We start from the raw sequence: 22,469 nt of genomic DNA, 5'->3' as shown, positions 1-22,469 counted from the left end.
ATTTCAATTTCGGAATTATTTTACTATTATTAAATAAATAAATGAAGCTAGCGTTCATTTAAAAAATTTTTTTTTTAGTTATTAAGGCGAAAGTAAACTTGTTTTTTCAATATTTTGTTAGCTATTTAATTACGATTTAAATGTAAAATTAAAGTGAAAATTCATAAATTATTTTCAAATTATCGCGGATAGGACTTTTTCGAGTTTCTCTTTTATTTTCGCTAATTTTCCTGGTGTAAATATCAAGTTTGTTAGAAACAGACTCTTTAGCATAACTTTCTGCTACAGAGGATCTCTTCCATTCACCATGCCTTTTGATGGTTGTAAGATCAGCACCTTTATTGGCCAATAAAGTTGTTGAAGTGCGCCTCATACAATGGCCAGTATATGCTGCTGGATTTGCGATATTCTGGAATGAAGCAACTAATGAGGGTACCTTCTCCGATGCGTTGATTCCAACAGGTTGAGAAATACATTGATGTATCTTAAAAAGAATCTGTCTTGTGTTAGGCGAATTGGGAGCAGAAAAATAAATTTTTTGCATATTTCAACAGCATTCACGCAAAATCCTTCTTCTATAATTGTAAATTTTCTTGAAATGCCGGTCTTGGCGTCAGATATTGAAACAAGTAGGGAACCTATCAAACTTTAAGGCAGAACCGGAGGAGAAATAGAGGATGTAGGCAGGCCCATAGTTTTATACATGGACCTAATAAATCTAAGACGAGATGGCTGCTGAGCCTTAGTCGAAGAGCCCTAAACCAAATGGTGGGGCTTCTGACAAGCCATTGCAGACTTAGGAGGCATTTAAGTTTAATAGGAATTGCTCTATGCCCGAAATGTGGAGTAGGGGTGGACACCCCTATTCACCTTCTGGGACATTGTGCAGCCTTTGGGAGGATAAGACATAAAGTCTTTGGTGCTGAAGAGCTGCAGGGGACGGATATGAGAGACGAAACAATTATTTATAAATTAATTGCCCGTTAAATATTTGATTATTTAATTTTATTTTTGCTTTGTTCTCTTTGTTTTGTTTTCTTTGCCCAACGCTGTGTATTTTACCGATTTTTCTTGAAGTATCATGTAAACTATTTTAAAAATATTTATTGGAATACGGATTATTGAATTTTGTGTTTTCTATAAAGTAGTATAAAGTGAAATTCCAAATGTAAAATATAACTCACACATAGGCAACCAGTATTACTAGCATGCTGTCAAGGAAGACACTCGCATTAAAATCTTCATTATTGCAATATTCTTGTGCGAATTGAGTGTAAAAGTTTTCCATCCACCGAAGCCCTTGCATTTTAAACAAAGCCACGTGCTTTTTTGAGTTTTTTTTTTCGCTAAACTCGCAACCAAATTAAGTAAATCTCCCAGGAAATTTCCCAACTTTCCCTAGGACGGGCGGGCGTCCGTTCGACACGCCTACAACAGGGCTGCGTTATTAATTTTGCAAAGTCCTCTTGTAATTCTGGTGTCGGCGGCATTCATGCAATTTTTATGTGCAGCCAGTGGCTTATATAATATTTTTAATTGAAAAGTCAAGTGCCGGGGTGAAAGAGAGAAGTCGCCGCTATAACGCCGGCCGCAAGGCCACCTCATTAAACGGGAAACCGCAAAAATATGCCGCGAAGGTGAATAGAACGATGTAAATTGAAATTTTAATTTGAAATGTAAGCTTTGTTTTCTACACGTAAAAGGGACAGTATAGGATCGGAATGGAGTCCATTTCGAGCATAATTTGTTATAATAAGCTTGTTGTAATACACAGTAAATGTGTGGTAGATATGTTTTAAAATCTTATGAGCTTTGACCTTCATATGCGCAGAAACATAATTCCGACCGCCGTCTAAATTATTCTACGTCCTAAAAACATTACACCTATTATTCACGATTCAGTCTCTCTCGAGCACTAGCGTAAACAAGCCTTTGATCCGATTACAAATATAATAAAATGCCCTATTCTTTATTATTTTAATTTAAACAATAAAAATATATATAACGAACGTTCGCCAGTTGACTTTATTGATGCCCGAGCGCCTTAGTTCATGTCTACTTGTCTAGTTCTGAGTCAATTTTTTCACAACGTGCTTATTAGAAGAATTATGGGGATACGCCACGCCTTTCGCGCATTTCGCGGCTCATGAGATATTAAAAGACCTCTAAAGCACATTACTCTCACGTGGAGAGTGTTTAAGTTTTATTTATTTATTTATTTTTATTAATTATTTTAAAGAGTTTTGAAAATATTGACTAGAAATTTGAATAACGTGATCCGAATATTTGTACTTGCACCTTTAAATAAAAGATTAACAAAACCTACAGTAAAATATGATTTATTTTTCCTCAAAAACGCGCATTCTTACGAAAAAAATTGAAGAGACCGACTTCACTCAGAATTCATGGCGGATTTCTAAAACTATATTAAAATGGGAAAAGTCAGTGGCGTACCATTTTTTGTATTAAAAAAGGTTGTGGCATTCTCGCACGGACGCCACCGGTGCAAGTAGAAATATTCGGATCTGCCCAAAAAATGCACAGTTATCCCTACAAAGCGTTTTTCAAATTTCGAGGCAATATCTTTAAAACTCTGATATAATTAATAAAAATAAATAAAAAATTAAAATTTAAACACTCTGTATATCGGAAACGGAGTACATTTCGACCTACGTTTATATGAACTTTTTTCCACAAAATAACTTTGGCAACCACCCTCTAAAATATTTCGCACTTATTTACAAACACCCTATATATTTTGAAATGGTATGTTATTTTCTTTATACTGACCCACTTTTTTTTGTCACACTGTAGGCGAGTGGTGAGGTTATCGATATTTTTTTTTTAAATTGGATTGTATACATTTTTTTGCATGTTTTGATTTTTTTTTTATTTTCTTTCCAACCTTATGAAATTTGTATGCCTTTGCATAACGAAATTTTTGAGAAAATATGAGAAAACTGTCAGCCTTTGACTTTAGTTTACGGTGCTCGATTTCTAAATCATATCAAATATAGTCCAGTTACTGAAGGCGAAAATAAGGTAAAAGCTCACAATTTTTTCGGATAGCATGGATTTTCCTGAAAATTTGCATACAAGCTCATCTGACTCCCCACTTCAAAAGTTATATTGTCTAGATATATGCTTTTTTCTATTTTTGGTGAAAACTACCCTTGTACGAAAAAAAAGCGAAAATCGCAGATTTACGTATTTTAAATTTCCTTTCATGTTTTTTAATATAATTTATGAAATTTAATCACTTTTCAACGCTTAAAAATCCTTAGAAACTACCCTTCCATGGCCAAAAAATAGAAAAAAAAAGTTTTTAACAGTTTAAAAAATTTTTTTGGTGCATTCACAATGTATTGCATTTCTTTTGTTATTCATTAGAAAGTTGACGACTCATTACAAAGTTGCAACCCTTAAAAACCATCCCTTATAATAATATAAACAAAAAAATATTGTTGAAAGCTTGAGATGTTTTAATGGTATGCATATGTTGAATTATAAACTTTTTATTGGTTTTCAAATGATCTATGATATATTGCAACTTTTCTTCCACCGAAAAAAACCCTTATGGAAGACCTACCCCTCATAAAAAACCCTACTCCTTATAGAAAAATTTCCTAAAAATTATATGTGAGTATGATGATATAGGTAATTAATTTTTTTTAATTTTATTGAATTTATTCTTAATATTTTTTTATTAAATTAATATCAAATAAAATTTCAATTTCCGAATGTACACATACATATACATGTGAACTCGGATACGTGTGTGTATGTATATTATTAAATTACTTACTCAAATCAGTTCACAAGTGCTCCAAAATACCCAAAGATGACGGTAATTTACCCTCTCCGAAAATTTTACCGAAAAAATGCGATTAATTTTTTTACCATAACTTTTGTAATTTTAAAGTTATAAATTTACTCAAAAAACTATTTTGTAGGGAATTTAAAGCACTTTAAGTTCTGTGATTTTTAGTTTTTTGAGCCCCTCGTTTTTTAGATTTGTAACCTAAAAGGGCTCAGGAAAGGCAGCCTTGGAGCTTAGTTTTGAGCTTCTAAAGGTCATAACTCAGTCAAATTTTGTCCTACAGAAATTAAAAAAAAAGCAAACTGTTCAGTAAGAAAAAACCTACAATTTCTTATTCTATCATTTTTTATAACTGTTAATTTTTGAAATATTTTGAAAAAAGTCGATTTTTAAAAAAATTGTAAAATTTTATTCATAAGTAAATGAAATATTTTTTTAAATTTAGGCTTCTAAAATCGTTCAAATTCCCAGAATTTATTGTTAATACATAAATAAGTAAATTGCAGAAGTAATACGTTTATTTTTTTTTCCCGTCAAGTCATTAATTTTAATACCGATTTTTTTCCTCAAAAATCAAGACAATCATTTTGTTTTGATTGTAACTTCATTAGTTTTCAAGCTAACGACTTTTACTACAACTCAATTTAAAGGTCTTTTCAAGAACTTTATTAAATGTTATATAAGTTTTCCTCGAAAAACCTTTAATTTTTCCGCTACAGGACGTTGAACGTTTCGATCATAGCTATTTTCGAAATTGACTTCAACTTCTGGGAGTCATAACTCGGGTTCTATACCACCTACAAAAATTAAAAATAAGCAATCTCTTTGCTATTGAATTGCCTTCACTTTTGCTTATGATAATTATTTTGATAAAACTTGTAGTTTTTGAGATATTCGGGAAAAATGACATGCATTTTTTGGGCTAAAAACGATCATGTTTAGGCGCAAATAACTCAAAAAGTTGTCTGTACAAAAAATTCTATTTAATAAAAGAAACCCTAGGGTAAAAGCACACACCGGCACTATATAAGTTTTGTTTCTTGGACTATTCCCTAGCTACAGTTCAAATTTCACGTCAATCCATTCCATCTGAAAAAATTGGTAGCCAAAATGTTTCAGTGTAGTATTTGAAATTCCTTAAATTCATTTGAAAACCTTCGAAGCACTGAGGTACTACTTATCGAAATATCTACTTTAAAATAAAATGATATTCCGCAAAAACTTAAAGATTGGCGCTCATTTAGTTCTGGTACCTATTTGAGTTTTGAAGGATTTGAACATACTAATTACCTAAATATTTCAAAATGCATCTGAAAAAATGAAGTTGAATGAATATTGAATTTTTCAATAAACTAACTTATACATCCACAGTCTATCTGTTGCATTTGAAAATATTTGTTTTGTTCTTGTTTTTAACGTAAATGCAAGTACATGCGATAAGAATATCTCGGCATTTATAATTTCAGATTCAGATATGGGGCTTGCATTATCCGAAAATCTAGGTTTGTTAATACATATTTACGTTGTAACGTAATGTGCCTGCATATTCTAACTTGGAGGTCCTACCGCAGCATCGCATCGACCCGTTTGCACCATTAAAATGCACATTCTCAACGTTCAAGCCCCATCGGTATCTAACTAGGCGCTTTGTTGAAAATCCGCGTAACATTAAACCCAAATAGTCTACACCGATGCAAAGAAATGAACGTTACCTGAACATATACATGCCTGCATATAATAGAAGTACTTTTTATACCTTTTTATAGGAAAGATATCAACATAAATTGTGTATGAGAATTGGTTATATTCTGCAGGTTGTAACAAGTAATGAGTTACGAGTATGTAGTTCTCTTTGTCCGGCTTTGTTGGGCCTACCTACTATAAATGTGGAAAATAGCGTTACAGAGGGTATGCGACGTTATGATACGCCAAAATGATGGACGCTAATCTAATGGCAGCTATAAAGCATGAGCGAGGATTACTCTGAAACTTTCTAAAGCCCTTTGTTGTAATCGGAGGGTGTCATTTCCCAACTGTGCTTTATGTACATTCATTTTCATGAAAACTATCGACAGCACACACGGGTTTTGTTTAATTTTTGGATTAATTTGTTATTTGTGACAAAAATGATGATTTTTATGTATCAACATAACTAAATATTAGTCGATTTGAAGAGTTTTATTAGTAGCAGAGATGAATAAATCAGATTTGCAATATTTGCCCGTGTTTTAAAACTATGTGCAACCATAAAACTTAAATCCGTTTAGAAGAAAAACATCGTCCGTGAAAATAACACATCGACTCGATAACATCAACGCTGAGCCAAATTTTTTCAACATTAGTTCTTCAACTTACTTCTAAAATCACCTATGTTTCAAATCCATCGACCAAAATGCTTGAAATCAATATTCTCAATACAAATATACGGTGCTGTTTTTTTAAAACCTGACGTAGGTCAACTTTTTTATTTGAAGTGATAGACTAGTACTTCCAAATGCAAAGTTGTAGGAAATAACTTGATTCAGAAAAATTTACAAATAATTCTTTCCGGTGTTGCCAGATTTCTGCAGTAGCTACTAAAACGATATTTTTTTAAATGGCAATACCGTATTTTTTTAACATAATTTGACAAACCTTCAAATTCTAAATAAAAAATGTTATATCACATTTCCTTATTGGAGTAGCCGTTTTCTAACAATCAGCAAAAACAACGAAAATAATCTGCAGTCAGCAGGAACTAAAAGAAGCTAAAACAGCAATAGTAGGCCTTGGATATTAAACAAAAATTGTGTTGTTTGAAAGGAGCTATCATTATTGTATTGTCATTGTGTTATTTGAAAGCTGCTATATTTGAATGTGTATAAAAATAACGTTTTAATTCAATTGTGAAGATGATTTTCAGCCTTTTGCAGTTGTTTTCAGATTTAATAAGTTAGTTCTTAAAAACTCCGGATTTGGAAAAGGCTTATCGGGACGTCTTGCGTGGAATTCAGCGCACGAATTACGTATACTTAAGCCATTATCACGAAGAAAAATTAATTCAACTTTCTCTTTTGGATTAAATGACTGATTCATCTTCTCTCGAATTATATTGCAGTTCTATAACCGCAGCCGAAGTTTCTGGCCAATGTTTGTATGAGTTCTACGTTGAAATTTGGTCAAAAATCAATTTAAATGTTTTTTGTTGTTTTAAATAAAATCTATTGTTAATTTTGGTGCTTGAAACTTTACTAATTACAAATTTATATAAATATGTAAATATTTTCGTACTCCTTGATGTTTATTAAATGAAAATATATTTGAAAAAATATTTTAATAGTATTTAAGGAGGTAGATCGGGGTCAGAGGGAAGTGAGGAGCGCAGGGGGGGGTCCTATGCTTTTCTTATGGGACTAAAGCCCGCTACTAATTTGAAAAAATTAAATTCTATTGAAATTATTTGCGATAAACATTTTCTATATAACAAAGAAATCTACTCATATGCACATAGCATACATATTTACTAATTAACAACATAAAAATATCATATTTAAGTAGTTTTAAATATGATAGATTTTAAATATTTATTGAACGCATAAAGATTATGTAGATGACTATGACATAAAGACTATGTCAAATTTGGGTAAAGATGTGTACGCGTTCAAAAATGTATTGTGTGTAAACTATGTATAATATAATTATTATATGTAGCAAATATATCATATTATCCACGCGAAGATTTGTATTCTTTATTTAAAATCCGTAAATCATGTGATCTGGTAAAATAACGAGAATTATATTAATTTAGTTCTAAAGAAATGAAATGATACTCGCGCCCATGTCTCGTTCAAGTGGAAGAAAATGTTGGATGCAATTTTGAAGGTTCTATGATAGAAATTATATTATTACTCACTGTTCGTGTTTTTAATCTCTATTTTAGTAATGTTACAAAAGTTTTGCAACTGTAACTAATTTTTTAGATATAAAGTTTGCTGAGAAATATTTATGTTTCTTTGTTATTCTATACAAATGCTTTTATCTCAAGTATTACTAATTATATTAATCAAGTAAAGAAAACTTTATGTAACCCTAAATATTGCTGGGTAATGATTACGATGGTTTTTATAAACCATTAAATATATTAAAAGGATTTATCAACTGTATTTTTTATTCCAATAAATATATCACAGCTTCCTACTGTTTTTTAATTAATCTAGTTTTTTAAAAACATTACAAAAAATCATTTGTTGTGGATAATTTATTGTTGACTAGCTGCCTGTCCCAGCTTCGCACGGGTATACATTTATTTTAAACAGTTTGGGATATAAAAAATATAGCCTATGTTACTCAGGGATAATGTAGCATTCTAATGGTGAAAGAATGAAATAATTATCGAAATCCGTCCAGTAGTTTTTGAGTTTATTCGTAACAAACATACATACATACAAAAATACAAATCTTTCCTCTTTATAATATTAGTATAGATAACAATGTACATGGGATTTAGGAAAAATGTATATGTTTGAAATCAATTTCGTTTTTATCAAGTCTTTCAAATGTATACCCTCCTTGCTGTCAGCTCATTGCGACGTTGCCACATTAATCCTCAAGTCAGACAGAAATGCAATTACTGGTTTCTGTTTCTAATTAATACAGCTGTACTATGTTCAAAACTTACATTAGTTTTACATCAAAAATAAGATAATACTGTGTACTATCTATGGAAAAGTTTTGTTTCACAATTTCTACATACATATTTTTCTCAGTTATGGGCAAAAAAAGAGCCGCATCGTCCATCTTCGCCATATAAACCTATGTTACAATGATCAACTTTCAACAGCAATATCTCAAAATCTAGATTAAAACAAAAAAAAATCAAAAAAATATGACGCACAGAGGGAGCACTGGGTAATACGCTATATAAATTTCATCTCTTCTTCATAAGTACATCTGTGCATTTGAGTAAACCCGATATACTTCTTTAAGTATTTTTTCAAGTAGTATTCAAGTTATCTAATTTCGTGAATCTCCACTTTCTCCATTTGCTTCGGAAAAAAACTGAAAAAAACATCGTTTCCCAAATTTTCGTCGCTAAATTAGCTTACTTGTTCTAAATACAGTACCACCATCTCGAAGAGTTTTTACGCAATTACCCGTTACTTTCAAACGATTCAAATCCACTGGCGGAAAACAATAGGCCGCTTTGGGTCCCTGGGGACTTTCAAGACGATTTAATTGTTGAACGCGAGACAGCCTAATTCAATTTCGGGCTAAACAAAACCAATTTCCCCAGAGGACCCCTGCGACACGACAGGCTCTATAAATATGGATGAGAGTTCGAGTATCTAGATACTCGCTATCTCCTACACTTATTATCCTTGGTTTAGCGGACTCTAAATAATATTTGTACGACTCATGGATCTCGCATAAATGATGAAAGGGAAGAAACGGAGGGGCTCCAATTACGCGCTGATGAGGGCGATAATCGCGAAACGAATTTGTAATGTGCGGAATTTATAAATTATACATGAAATATTCGTTGAGAGGGGGCCGGTTTTATTTGCGCGCCGTGAAATATGGGAGCAGAAGTATAAAATGTATCCGCTGGTAATATATACGACGCGTATAAAATTTGAGTTATTGTTGTCGTGGGGGAAAAAGATGATTTGAATAATTTTGTAAGGAACTCAGATATCACATCTCATCTTATGAAAGAATAGAACGAAAGGCAATTACGCTTCATTTAAGTACATTATTTAAAATGAACGATGCTAGAAACACTCTGTATATTTTGTTTTGCGTAATACTTATCGGTCCATTCATACCACTATTCACATAGTCCAGGCGGTATCTATTTCGGGTTGGTTAAAACGCATATGATCGGATATTTTTGCTTTAACGGCTTCTAAATAACATCAGAAATGATAATTTTTCTATGCAAATAAAAAAAAACGTGGGCTTAATAATTGTTATTGCAGAAAAGTATAAAGAAATAGCAAAAAAATTCATTTTTTTTTTTGGATTTATCGTCGACGACCTAACAACTATTCGTTTTAGACAAAAATGGAAGAGGAAAAAAAGTTTTGTAATTAAATTTTGAATAAGATAGAGTTAGTTGCAATACGAAAAAAATAATTATTGTTGTTGCAAAAATCGGAAAAATCATTAAAATATTGCAAAAAATGCTAGTTTATTTATCAATTTTTTTCAGACACTTGAATAATACCTAGGATCTTCATACTTTTCCCAATTAAACTTTTTAGTGTATAAAATCATCACACCAAATTTCATCCAATTCGGTTCTATAGTTTTTACATAATAATTGTTTAATTTTTTTTAATTAAAAAATTTTTAAAATCAAATTTCTAAATATCTAAAACCTTTCAATACTTGAAAATTTCACCGCAAAAAGAAGAGCTCTCAAGCTTTAAAATGCTTTTTGAAAAATTTAAATCGGACGATTAGGTGAGCCGTGGTGATTGTTTAAACATTTCCGCAGTTTTCACGCTTATAAACAATTGCAATAATTTAATGTTTTTTCAATTTTTTTTTTATTTTAAAATATAGTTTGAAAGTACTCGGAAAGACGAGTATTAAAAAAAAAACTGATGATTACCGCCCATTATTTTCGGAGTTATAGCCCGTTAAAGTTAATCCTTATTTACAGCAAAACTATAAAGGGCTATTTTTTGAACTAATAGGTTTATCATTCCGAGTATTTTCCAGATATAAATTTTCAAAATTTGCAATCACGGCCGTCCCATTTAAAATGTCAGTCAAAGATATTCAAGACCGCGCGAAATAAATGAAATATCGGTGGTGGGGGGAGCAAACACACAGTTACTCCGATCTGAATTGTCGAGTTCAAAAATGCTCTGAGTATTGCACTCATTGCAAATGTGTAAAAATGCTTACAAAACAGTGGAATTAGACGAGTTCGAAATCGATTTTGAAGAAGACATGTCAGAAGAAAGTGCAAGTGAACTCGATAAGCAGATTTCAGAGTCGTTAGAAAATGATATTTTGCAGTTGCAGGACGAAGAAATCGACGACGAAATAGATTGTGATAATACTGATGAGGCATGTGAAAAATTACCAACTAGTAAAAGAATTAGATTAGATTAAATATATATAAAAATTGAAATAAATAGTTTAAAATTTGAAAAATCACGAAAAGTGTGTACTGTTTATTCAAGTATCCAAAAGATATTTATACTTTTTTATGTAAATAAAAAAATAAATTTTAGATAAATATTTTAAAATTAAACGAAAAAATTAAAATTATAATAATTTACAATTTATGTGAGGTAATAAATTTTGAAAGATTTTTAGAACAACTAAAAATTAATACCAATTTTCAGTTGTTTATTTAAATAATTATCGTTTAAACAATTTTATAATATTTAAACAAACTTTCTAGTATTACCTGATGCAACATGCAAAAATTTTGGTCGTGAATATTAACATAGTAAATAAATAAACATAATACATTAATCATTTTTTAAAGTAACTGTTTATCGCCTTATCGACATGTCAAAAGTCTAATAATTAATAATAAAAGGTAGTTGAAAATATGATAATTGAATTTTTTAAGTTGCGAGACATCGATTTAAAAAAAATCATCAAAATTGGTCCATTAGAAGCTGAGGTAAGTGAAATTTTTCCGAGCGTCGCAGTTTTGAACTCGGGAATTCAGATCAGAGTAGCTGTGTGTTTGCTACCCCCACCACTGATTCCTCATTGATTTCACGCGGTCTTGAATATCTTTGATTGACATTTTAAATGAGGAAATTTATATCTGGAAAGTACTCGGAATGACAAACTTATTAGTTCAAAAAACAACCCTTATACCCTTATAGTTTTGTTGTAATAGAAACCCCGATTCTGGCACACTCCGGACCATCTGTAGACACCCATGAACTCCGCAGAACATCCCAGTACTCCCCAGGACGACAATTTGTGAGAAATATACTTGTGATTTTATTTGAGCATTTTCTTTTCTCTCCAAATCCCTACCTACGGGGTGAGGAAACCGTTATGGGGTTTAATAAGTTTAATTTATTTGTAGGTTGGCGCCCATTTTACATCCTTTTTATCTTCCCTGCCCTATAAGGTTTTCTGAAATTGGTGAACTTATAAGTTGAAATCAAAACTAGAACTATATACTATAAGCTAGGTATGATTTAACAGGAGTAGTATCTTCACATAAAAAGTTAGAGTACAAGAATTCTGTTTAGAATTGATAAATACCACAGTGAAGTCAAATTTCTATTAAAAGTTCACGCATATTTATTTTGAATTTGACTTTTGTCAAATATAAATTTGGGATTGTTACCTGAAGGACTTCTTTAAATATTCCAAGAAAGACAAAGTTGCTCGGTGAGAACATCAAAGAAACAAAATAGACGGTCATTATAACGCATAAAAATCGGAGGATCAAAATTAGTAATTGCGGATCATTCCGTAACCGCTGAAGCGTTTCGCCAGACGAGCTACGTGGTTTCCCACGCTTTGGGCAATTCCTCGATAATGAACACCCCCAACACCCCCAGCACCCCACGGGGGGAACGCAAAGCCCTCCACTACCGAGAAATATCAAGATGCTCATCTCATTTCACGCTCTCTCGAGACGGGAACAAATAAATCTTCGCGTTCGAGATAACAGATTGCACAAGAATAAATACGAGTACGTAAACTGTGTGCCCTCCTTGGTGTCTCGGTTTGTCGAAGGGAATTAGAAGTTTAAAGAGAGTTATGGGGATGGGGAGATCGATTCCTGTCGCTCTGTCCATTAGCTGATCGTTCCAATTTGGAGAGTTCGGAGAAATATTGTTTTAGCGGTCGTGAAAGACTTTCCGTACTCTAGGTCAGGTGTGCCATGAAAAATAACGCGGTACTATAGCATTTAAATTATATAAGATGTATTTTAGAACAGGGAAAACGTTATTGAATGACTGTTATCATCCCTGGTGACAACTTTCACTCAATATCCATCTTCTTTGTTCCAATATCCCCGATATTTTATATTTTTGGCTGACACAAAGCGGTGGATTAGTATTCGGCTCACCGTTCCGCTCGGAATCCCAAGTTGGCCCTGAATAAAACATTGGCCGAGCCAGCAACATGGAGATACACTGCTGGCGCGTACCTGTGAAGTTTTACACTTCGATAGGTAAACCTATTTAGCATACGTGACTTGGTTAGGGGTGGTCTTTATTGGGATGGACGGGAAGCACCTCTACCATCGGTCTGATTTGATGCATTCGAGAATTGCGGCTTCTCGATGCGGAGCCCGTGTTCGTTTATTTTTACGTAACAAGCGTTTTGTCCGTACAATGTTATGGTACACGCTTTTGACTTGATATTGATTTTAAACATGTTTAATAGAAGTGTAACTTACTGCACACTTTTAGACAATTCGAGGATACACCGCACCACACCTTTTGTTAACTAATCACTTATTGTCATAAGTGTGCTTTGTGTGCATATTTGGATAATTTGCTTATGCTACAGATTTTGGTACAAATCACTAAAATCTTGCTGCACATCTTCCAACAAAGTCACCTTTTGCTGCTAATTTTTTATTGCTAAAAGTGTGCTTTACTGGACACTTTTGGACAATTCGAAGGAATGAGTCTACTATACCTTTTACTACTAATCAGTTATATCATATTAAAAGTGTGAATATAAATACTTCCACTTTCAAAAACTTGTCAAAGAAAATTGTTACGAAAAAAAACAACAATATAAACAGTGTACCAAAGGTGTGCAGTAAGGTATAAAAGTGTATTGTAAAATATAACGTAGCCATTAGGCACATAATGATTTTTCTAGGTTAAATAATAAGGTAATATTAATTTTAGACAGTAGAGTTCTCTGCTCATTACCAAAAGTGTATCTTGCTGCACACTTTTGGTATGATTCCACTACACCTTTTGGTACTAAATAAAAATACGTTTTATACTTTCGAACAACGGACAAAAGAATGTTTCACCTTACATTTTATTAAGTAACTTTCTATTTTACTAATGTCCTTATAGTCATTTCTATGCGTACTTTTAGTTATGCAAGACCGGTATACGAGACTGTATAAATATATAAAATAAAAGTGTGCTGTGGGGTACCAAAAGTGTACGTTTCTACATACGTTTGAAAAACTCATAGGTATACTACACTACACCTTTTGCTATTCATCAGTTGTGTTATATCAAAAGTGTGAACAACAAATAAATATTTAAAACACTTGACAAAATATTTTGTTATTTTTATACTTATTTCAAATTATGAAACAGTGAGTATACGATAAAATTCTAAAAGTGTGTTTCCAAAGGTGTACTTTGCTGACACATTTGGATAAATTTCAGGTGCAAATCATATATTATTAATAAAACTGTTTTATTCCACACTTTTGAACAATTTGCTACATACCTTTTGCTATAGCTGTTTATTAATTAGAATGTAACGTGCTGCACACTTTTGGACGTTCATAGGTAAAATTCTAGTACACTTTTTGCTACTAATCAGTTGCGTCGTACCAAGCTCGTGAATAAATATATTTACACTAAATTGTACCTTCAAAAGAAGGTGGCCACATATTTTGGTAAGTAATTTTCCTTATAACCATTTCACTGTTTCTCATAAGTATCATAAAGAAAAAAAGATAAAAATTCTAGAAATGACAGAAATTGTGTTTGCTACACGCATTTGGATAATTGTCAAGAACGATTCCACTACACTTTGTCTTCTTGCAAAAGTGCAAATCTTTCACTTTCAGACGACTGACAAAATACTGTTTCACCCTGAATTTTATTAGATTTTATTCAATTTTCGTTTGAATTAATATATAGGGTGTAAGAAGTTTGACTGCCATTATTGCAGCATGAGATAGAGTAATCATAAATGAACAAAAAAGTTGTATATTACAGAGGCGTAAGATTAACTGTTTTCAAAATACAGCCAGTATTAATATTGGGGAGTTTTATCACAACGTGACAATAGCGCGTAACCTAACGCTACACAGCTGGTGCATACCACGTGTGCACGTTGCAGACTTGTCCTATGGAAAAAATATAAACAACTATTATTATAAAACATTTACATATCTTTCATTCGAGACCAAATAGAAAAATCGAGAGGATTAAATTCTGGACTTCTGAGTAGCCAAGCAAAAACACTTACATGACCAATCCAGCGATTTGGAAAAACTGCATCTAAATATGTTCCGAGAAAAATGCGGTGGAGCTCCGTTGTGCATGAACCACATGTCTTTTCTGAAATAACGTAGAACTTCTTCAGACCGTGGAAGCATTTTTGCTTGGCCGCCCAGAAGTCCGGACTTCAATCCTCTTGATTTTTCTATTTGGTCTCGAAAGAACTATATAGTTTACAAAACATATTGGTTCCCGTGAAGAGTTGTGGCAAATAATACAAATCGCTGCCAACGAAGTCAAACGCAATCCCAATATGTTGTTTCAAACTCGAAGATCTCTCAGAAAACGTGGTGAAAGTGTATCAGTGCCAACAGTGGATTTTTCGAACAATTACTTTAAATCATTATTACGTATTTCATTTGTTTTATTGTTAATTGCTGTAATAACATGAAGAAACACTTACTTTGTTTCTCTTTTAATTTCTCGTATTATCAAAACAAGAGTGTTCGTTAAATCGATTTTTCTCGCAAACGGATGGAGATACCGAAATGAAACTAGAGTACATAATTCATGGAAAAATGATTGCTCTTTCAGGTTTTGAATCAAATTTTATGTTAGACATATAGGGTAAAAAGTTATTAACTAAATTTTCGGTAAAATTGGTCGTAAGTGACTGCCTCTATGAGCAAGGCTGAAATTGCAACACGCATCTTATTCGTCGTTTAAAAAAATATAGTTTCACAAATTTTCAAGTTTCTAACCTACATATTTTCAGAATAATCTCAAAAAAACTTTCAACACCCTGCATTTCCGAAACTATCAACTTTCGGATAAGGCATGTTTGCTCCAATGGTCACCATTTCACGTGTAGTATTTTCAGCTTGCGATTTTCACAATGTTAATGAATCACCCTGTATATGAATATTAAATTTACCGTAATTACCAAATAATTCCATATCCGTTCTTATCGTTTGTGTTAAATTTGAAACTGCCCCGTTTCACGAGCGGTTTGTTCCATTCCTGCACTGCGGTTATCAGCGAGCTGGATGTTCTCCTATTTCATCCTATCTGGAGGTGCTGGAAGCTGCGATAAAGTTTTACGGTGTCGGACGCTGTCTATTAAGGAGCGGGACGTCGGGGTTTTCATAAAGCCCTGCTTTTATGTACCCTTAGAAGGGCTGAATAGTCAATAACTCCAGCTATTTTTTTCTGCGAAAGTTCCGTATAGGTGGAACGTGGGGAAAATTTCAAGTGTGGGTTCAAAGCGACTATAGAGCGATAGAGGAAAAGAATAGTTGGTAATTGTGGGTGAAAGCAGGTTTAATTGTTGTAAAAATGATAATTAGACTGAGAACAATGTGTTAAGTTGTTGTCAAGGTCACACTAATAGTTTTAGTCGAATACGTCTTTTAAATTCTATTAGTTTTATATCCAAGGACATCCCAGGTTGCGACATGAAATATTCAATATTAAGTTGCCCTTAATTTGACCTTGCAGCTTGTGTGAAGGTCAAATCCAAGGTCATCATCTAATTTGTCACTTAAAATCCTGCAGATTCTGTTCGAAACATTATTTTCGATTTGTTCAGAGAACAACGAGTTTGATGAAGGTAATCGACTAAATAAACATAAACTCTCGATAAACTGACATTTCCTCTTGTGTATTCAATAGGTTTCCACGTACCAAATTCGAACAAATCATTCTTTCAGCGTAGCCTGAGTGTGGATTGAGTGCGAACGATTGAAAGACGCTATCGCGTTGCCAGACGGCCTACTAACAGTCGTTCTTAATTTTCAGAAGCTCACCGAGCACTGGAACTCCTGGAGGACTACCACTCCAAGCTCATCAAGCCGCAGGATAAGCAGCTGCGACTGGCCATCGAGCGCGTCATTCGCATCTTCAAGTCCCGGCTGTTCCAGGCTCTGTTAGGTAAGCGATGCTCTAAACTTAATTAGCCTCTCCCGGGAAATTACACCGAAAAGTTTTCCGCGGTAGGAAGCCGGCTTTAACGTGCCGCGATACCGATAACGGATGCGGATACGGTTAGAAGGGCATCAGATATTCGTTTATCTGAAAGTCATGGAGAAGGGGAGGTTTATTTTGAATTTCTGAAATTCTGTTTCTGAATGGAACACCCTGTGTATTTCAATTATTTGGCATGCGTTTTATCCAAATAAGTATACAGGGTGTTTCTTTAATAAAAATGTTTTCCCATTTTGGCAGTACAAAAATATTTGTACAGGGTTTACCTTTCTATTAAAAAAAAAGGTTGGTATTTATTATTTTTTAGATAGAATGGTAAAGAAGATAAGTAGAATTATGTGAATAACTCTAATTAACAATAAAAAAAAGAATAGTAGTTCATATAATATGAGTTCACATAATATTTTACCTTTCTTTCTACGAAAAAATGATAAAGAATACTATTTTAGGAAACTTTCTTGCAATATAAAAAAAATATACAGGTTCGGAAAGTCCCCATGGTTCATCGCTTGTTACGTGAGAGCGATAAAGTAAGTCATAGAAATCCGTGCGATAGAGAAGGATGGTTATAATGAAGGCGTCTCAAAGTCACGTCCGTTTCGCCCTTCCACAAATAAGATCCACTTCCACTTGTAATTCAGCGACCGGTGGTCATCTTTGTTTTCGTCGTTTGGCTTTTCTGTAATAGATGTCACTGCTTATACAATTCCGACTTCGTATTCCGATATGTTAATACAATCCGTTAACAGAGGGCAGCACAATTTGTCTAAGGTGATGCGCAGCCCTAGAAAGAGTGATGCCAGATCCACAGATTTTTTTGGAATTGGAGAAATAGGGAATTTTGCTTCATTTCTTGGGATTTTTAAGTCATTTTAAAAAGTATAAATAACAACTAAATGAACTTTAAATGCAGCTGAGCACTATACTCCATTTGAATAACTTCTCAGTAGGGGAAACAAGGTCACTAGGTTTACAAACAGAGGTATCTACTAGCTACTGTAACAAGTTTTCTTTGTTACGCGTTGTGCAGTGTGCTGCCCTCTGTTAACGGATTGTATTAACATATCGAAATACCGAAGTCGAAATTTTATAAGTAGTGACATCTATTAAAGAAAAGTCAAACGACGAAAACTAAGATGACCACCGGTCGCTGAATTACAAGTGGAAGTGGATCTTATTTGTGGAAGGGCGAAACGGGCGGTGACTATGAGACGCCTTCATTATAGTCATCCTTCTCTATCGCACGGATTTCTTTGACTTACTTTATCGCTCTCACGTAACGGCCGATGAACCATGGGGTCTTTCCGACCCTGTATAAAAAACAACTAATTGTTGCGTTCTGAAGGGAAAAACCAAACATTATTATTTTTTTTTTATTTTAAATATTTGTCACTTGCCACACTCTCCTTTTTCTGATTACAGTGATTCAGTCAAAAAGTCATAAATTTTAACAACGTATCCGGAAGTCCTAATAAAGACAGAAAATCGAAAAAAATTACTATTTAAAATGTAAAAAATATCTTATTCATTCATTTGTCTAGGTAAAAAGATCTGTTTCATTTCTTATCGTTCACTACGAATTAAAAATTTATAAAAGCTAGGTTAATGACCGAATAATACGGTAGGTCAAGCTTCACTCTCGATAAACCTTTGTGGGCCAGGAGCGGTCCTAAAAGGGGTTGAAATAATGATTTGAAAATATTTTTTTGTATTCTACTCGTCTTCTCTTAAAATTATTGACATTATAATGGTATGATATTATTTTGGTGTTTTTACTGACTCTCCGCAATGGATAGTCAAGATTGCCATGGAACCAGTGCATGCTCTTTCATCATTAAATTTAACAGATCCTGAAATACTTTATTAGAAAAAAATACTATACAGGATGCGGAAATAGTTCTGTCAATTTTTTGAAATATTTCAACTGTGTAACAAGGCTGCATAAACGAATGAACCCACACAACTAAACCTGAATAATAACAATAAATTGATATAGAAACATTTACAAAAAAATGTTTAAAATTGCCTCTTTGACTTTAATACATTTACGGAACTGCTTTCGAAAATTTCCAACGGTTACAGTGAGGCAGAATTACAAAAAGCTGGCCAAAAATAAAAAACATGTTACTTGGGGGTTTTTGGAGTCGCTGATTACGAATTTGGGGTCAAAATTACAAAATTCAATGTGGAGGATTTAATATGGTCATCAGAAGTAGAGAAATGTTGTAAACAGGAATTTTCCGAGTCGCAGATAAAGAATTTAAAGATTTTGAAATATAAAATGGCGGATATCATATGACAAACATAAGAAATTTTATTTTACAGATAATAGTTTTGTCTTTTATGCCCAATAAGTTAAAGGACATAATTTTGCGGCATTATTAATCTTTTTTCTTCAAAACTAAATTACTTCATTTCATTTTATACAACTTAAGTTTAGTAGGTTATTACTAGCTTAGTGCGGCGCGAAGTTTGACAGGACCGTAGTCAGATTACGAATGAAAACATTAATATGTTTACAGAAAATATGTCGCTAAATAGTACTATTACCAAAGAGCAAGGCTAAGTAGAGGATAAAATACCTATGCATAAATTTAAATGACACCACTTACCTGATAAACCTTAGGGTTCAGACAAGGTTTCCCTGGCACATTGGAAGGAGTTAAAACATATTACTACGTGCTTTTCTAAGTTTTGTTTTCTTTAGTGAAACGGCGACGTTTGTTATTTAATGTAGCGGTACGCTACAATTACATTTAGTACCTGCCCCAATAAATATATATTTTGCTTTCTGGGAATTTACGAGCCATATAAATTATATTTTGAATTATCCGACATTATCCCAAATAAATGTAATTAACAAATGAGATTAGAATAAGTAGGCTGTAGACATAAATTAGTTGTTGTCTATTAGGGTACATAAGCACAAACCGAGTAGGTAATGACCCGGATAAGTGTTAATTAGGATAGGGTAATAAAAGTAGGTTCCTGGGGACAAGGATAAAATAGAGAAAAAACTATGCAGTGTTTCAAAAATATGTTTTTTATTATCTCTCGGTAATTCTCAAATTGCGCGTATTTGTGTCCGGACAAAACATAAAATTTCCTACCAAGAATCACGTCAGCAGACCGAGCATGGAATAAAAATATTCCTGAAGCATTTAGCCGTCGCAAAAGCTGATGGAAGTGCACTGCAGACATTTTCCGCTCCATTAAGCGTCTACCTTCATCTCCCGGTCTGGCAGTAACTTTAAATATTCCCGGGGCCCACCAAGGCGGAAGCAGGAAGCATCGCCGCCGCCGTACCTTATTCCAGCATTCAACAGTCGATATATCAATGTTTGCTTTGGCCGAAGGGGCGATATCTCAGTTGGAAATGCACCCGATGACGCGAGAATGCCTCCGGGGGCGCATCTCTAAAAATTAAGCAGTGGTACGTGAGGTCCGTTGCGATTCCGGTGGAACGACCTGGAGAAAATGATGCGAGGTGGAAACTGCACTGGTGCATGTGCCGGATTTTAATCTTTTCAATATTAAACTATATTTATCTATTTATTTATTTAATATCTAGCAATACAAAAATACGTATACATGACAATAGAATTAACAATAAAATATATACAGGGTGAAACAAATTAGGTGTAAAATAATGTCTTAAAAACAATATGGGCTAATAAAACCGTTTATATTAAATTATATCCATTATAGGAATTCGTCGCTGTTCTACTGCTAATAGTCCAGGAAACGAATAGAAAAATAGGGTGAAACCTCCGAATACTTTCGGATAGATTCGTTTTTTATGAAAATTTGGAATTAATTAATTTGAAAAACTGAATAAATATAAAAATAGGTGTTTTATAGACTAAAATCATATCTTAATATGTAGAATAAATATTGTTTTATATTGTGGGTTATAACTTACGTTATTTTTATAAAGTTTCAACCCTTAAAACCACCCTTAATTATTGACCTTGACCTTTTTTTTTTTTTCTTGCTTTTTCGTTATAGATCTTTTTAGTTTTTTGTATTTTATTTATTTTATTATTTTATTTCTTCCCTTACTACCTCTCCTTACAATATTTAAATAAAAGATTTTAACGGTTTGAAATGATTGAACAGATGTTATTCCAATACGATGGTGCACCTCCTCACAATGACAGATTCGTTACAAGGTGGTTAAATAATCATTTTGGTGGTAGATGGATTGGTCGATTTGGTCCTGTGAGATGGCCTCCAGGAACTCCCGACTTAATTTCACTAGATATCTTTTTATGGGAATGTTTAATGTGCATTTTAATACGACAGTGTCATGCCTGTGTTGTTATTTTCTACAATTTTTTTTAAATTTTGATGTATTTTGTTGCCAAATGTTATAATATACAAAAAATGTTCGTTTGGCATCACATAACGAGCGTTCAAATAAAAACGTGGTCAAGTTGGTTCTGAAAATTTGGACGTAGGGCGTAGCGTATAGCAAATGAACTTAAACGTCATCTGTCAAAGCGCTATATCGCCGCTATCAATTTGAATATTTTCGTTTTAAAAAGCGTTTAAAATGGTGTTTTCTCAAGAACAAAAAGTGTTTATCATAGAGTCCTACTTTAGAAATGGACGCAAGATTGATGGAATATGGAAGTATTCTATTGAGGAATGTTTCATAGAATTTCAAAATCAATTTCCCGGCGTTGTTGAGTACAAAATTTTTCAAAGTGCAGTTCAGCGTTGTGTTAATGTTTTTCGTGAAACGGGCAGTGTAACAAGAAAAGAAGGAAGCGGCCGACCTAAAAAGCGGACTGAAGAATTAAAAGAAAATGTCCAACAAATAATGGAAAATGCGCCAAGAACTTCTGTACGTGTTTTATCACAAATGGTGGGAGTATCAGTCGGTACCTGCCACACAGTGTTAAAAAAAGATTTGCGTTTGTTCTCCTATCGTTTAACTTGTCAGCAAGAACTTCATGAAGTTGATTTTCCGCGACGGGCTGTATTTTGTGAATGGTTTTTAAACAACTACGGTGAACTTCATAATATCACCTTTTTTTCTGATGAAGCCTGGTTTCATTTAAGTGGTTACGTAAACTCACAGAATATGAGAATGTGGTCTTCTGAAAAACCAGATAACTTTTTTGTCGAGGGCCCTCTACACGCTCAAAAAATTGGAGTTTGGTGTGCTCTCAATCGAAGGAGGATTTATGGACCTATTTTTTTTAATGGTACTCTTACTGCGCAAAGGTATAGAGAAGAAATTATCGCTCCTTTTGTTAACCAGCTGGAAGAAAACGAAATTACAAACTTTTACTTTCAACAAGATGGCGCAAGGGCACATACGGCAGGCGAGACGATGAATATGTTGAGGGAAGTTTTCCAAAATCGACTAATAAGTCTCAATGCTGAACATGAATTTCCACCGAGGTCATGTGATATTACGCCGTGTGATTTCTTTTTGTGGCCTTACCTTAAAAACACTATTTTTGAACTGCCTATTCCTGATTTAAACCATCTGCAGGCTCGACTTATAGACAAGATTCGTGAAATTA

The sequence above is a fragment of the Anoplophora glabripennis genome, unplaced genomic scaffold, assembly GCF_000390285.2.
Source record: "Anoplophora glabripennis isolate ALB-LARVAE unplaced genomic scaffold, Agla_2.0 scaffold20, whole genome shotgun sequence".
In the NCBI taxonomy this organism is placed as follows: Eukaryota; Metazoa; Arthropoda; class Insecta; order Coleoptera; family Cerambycidae; genus Anoplophora; species Anoplophora glabripennis.
This window is presented reverse-complemented; position numbering follows the sequence as displayed.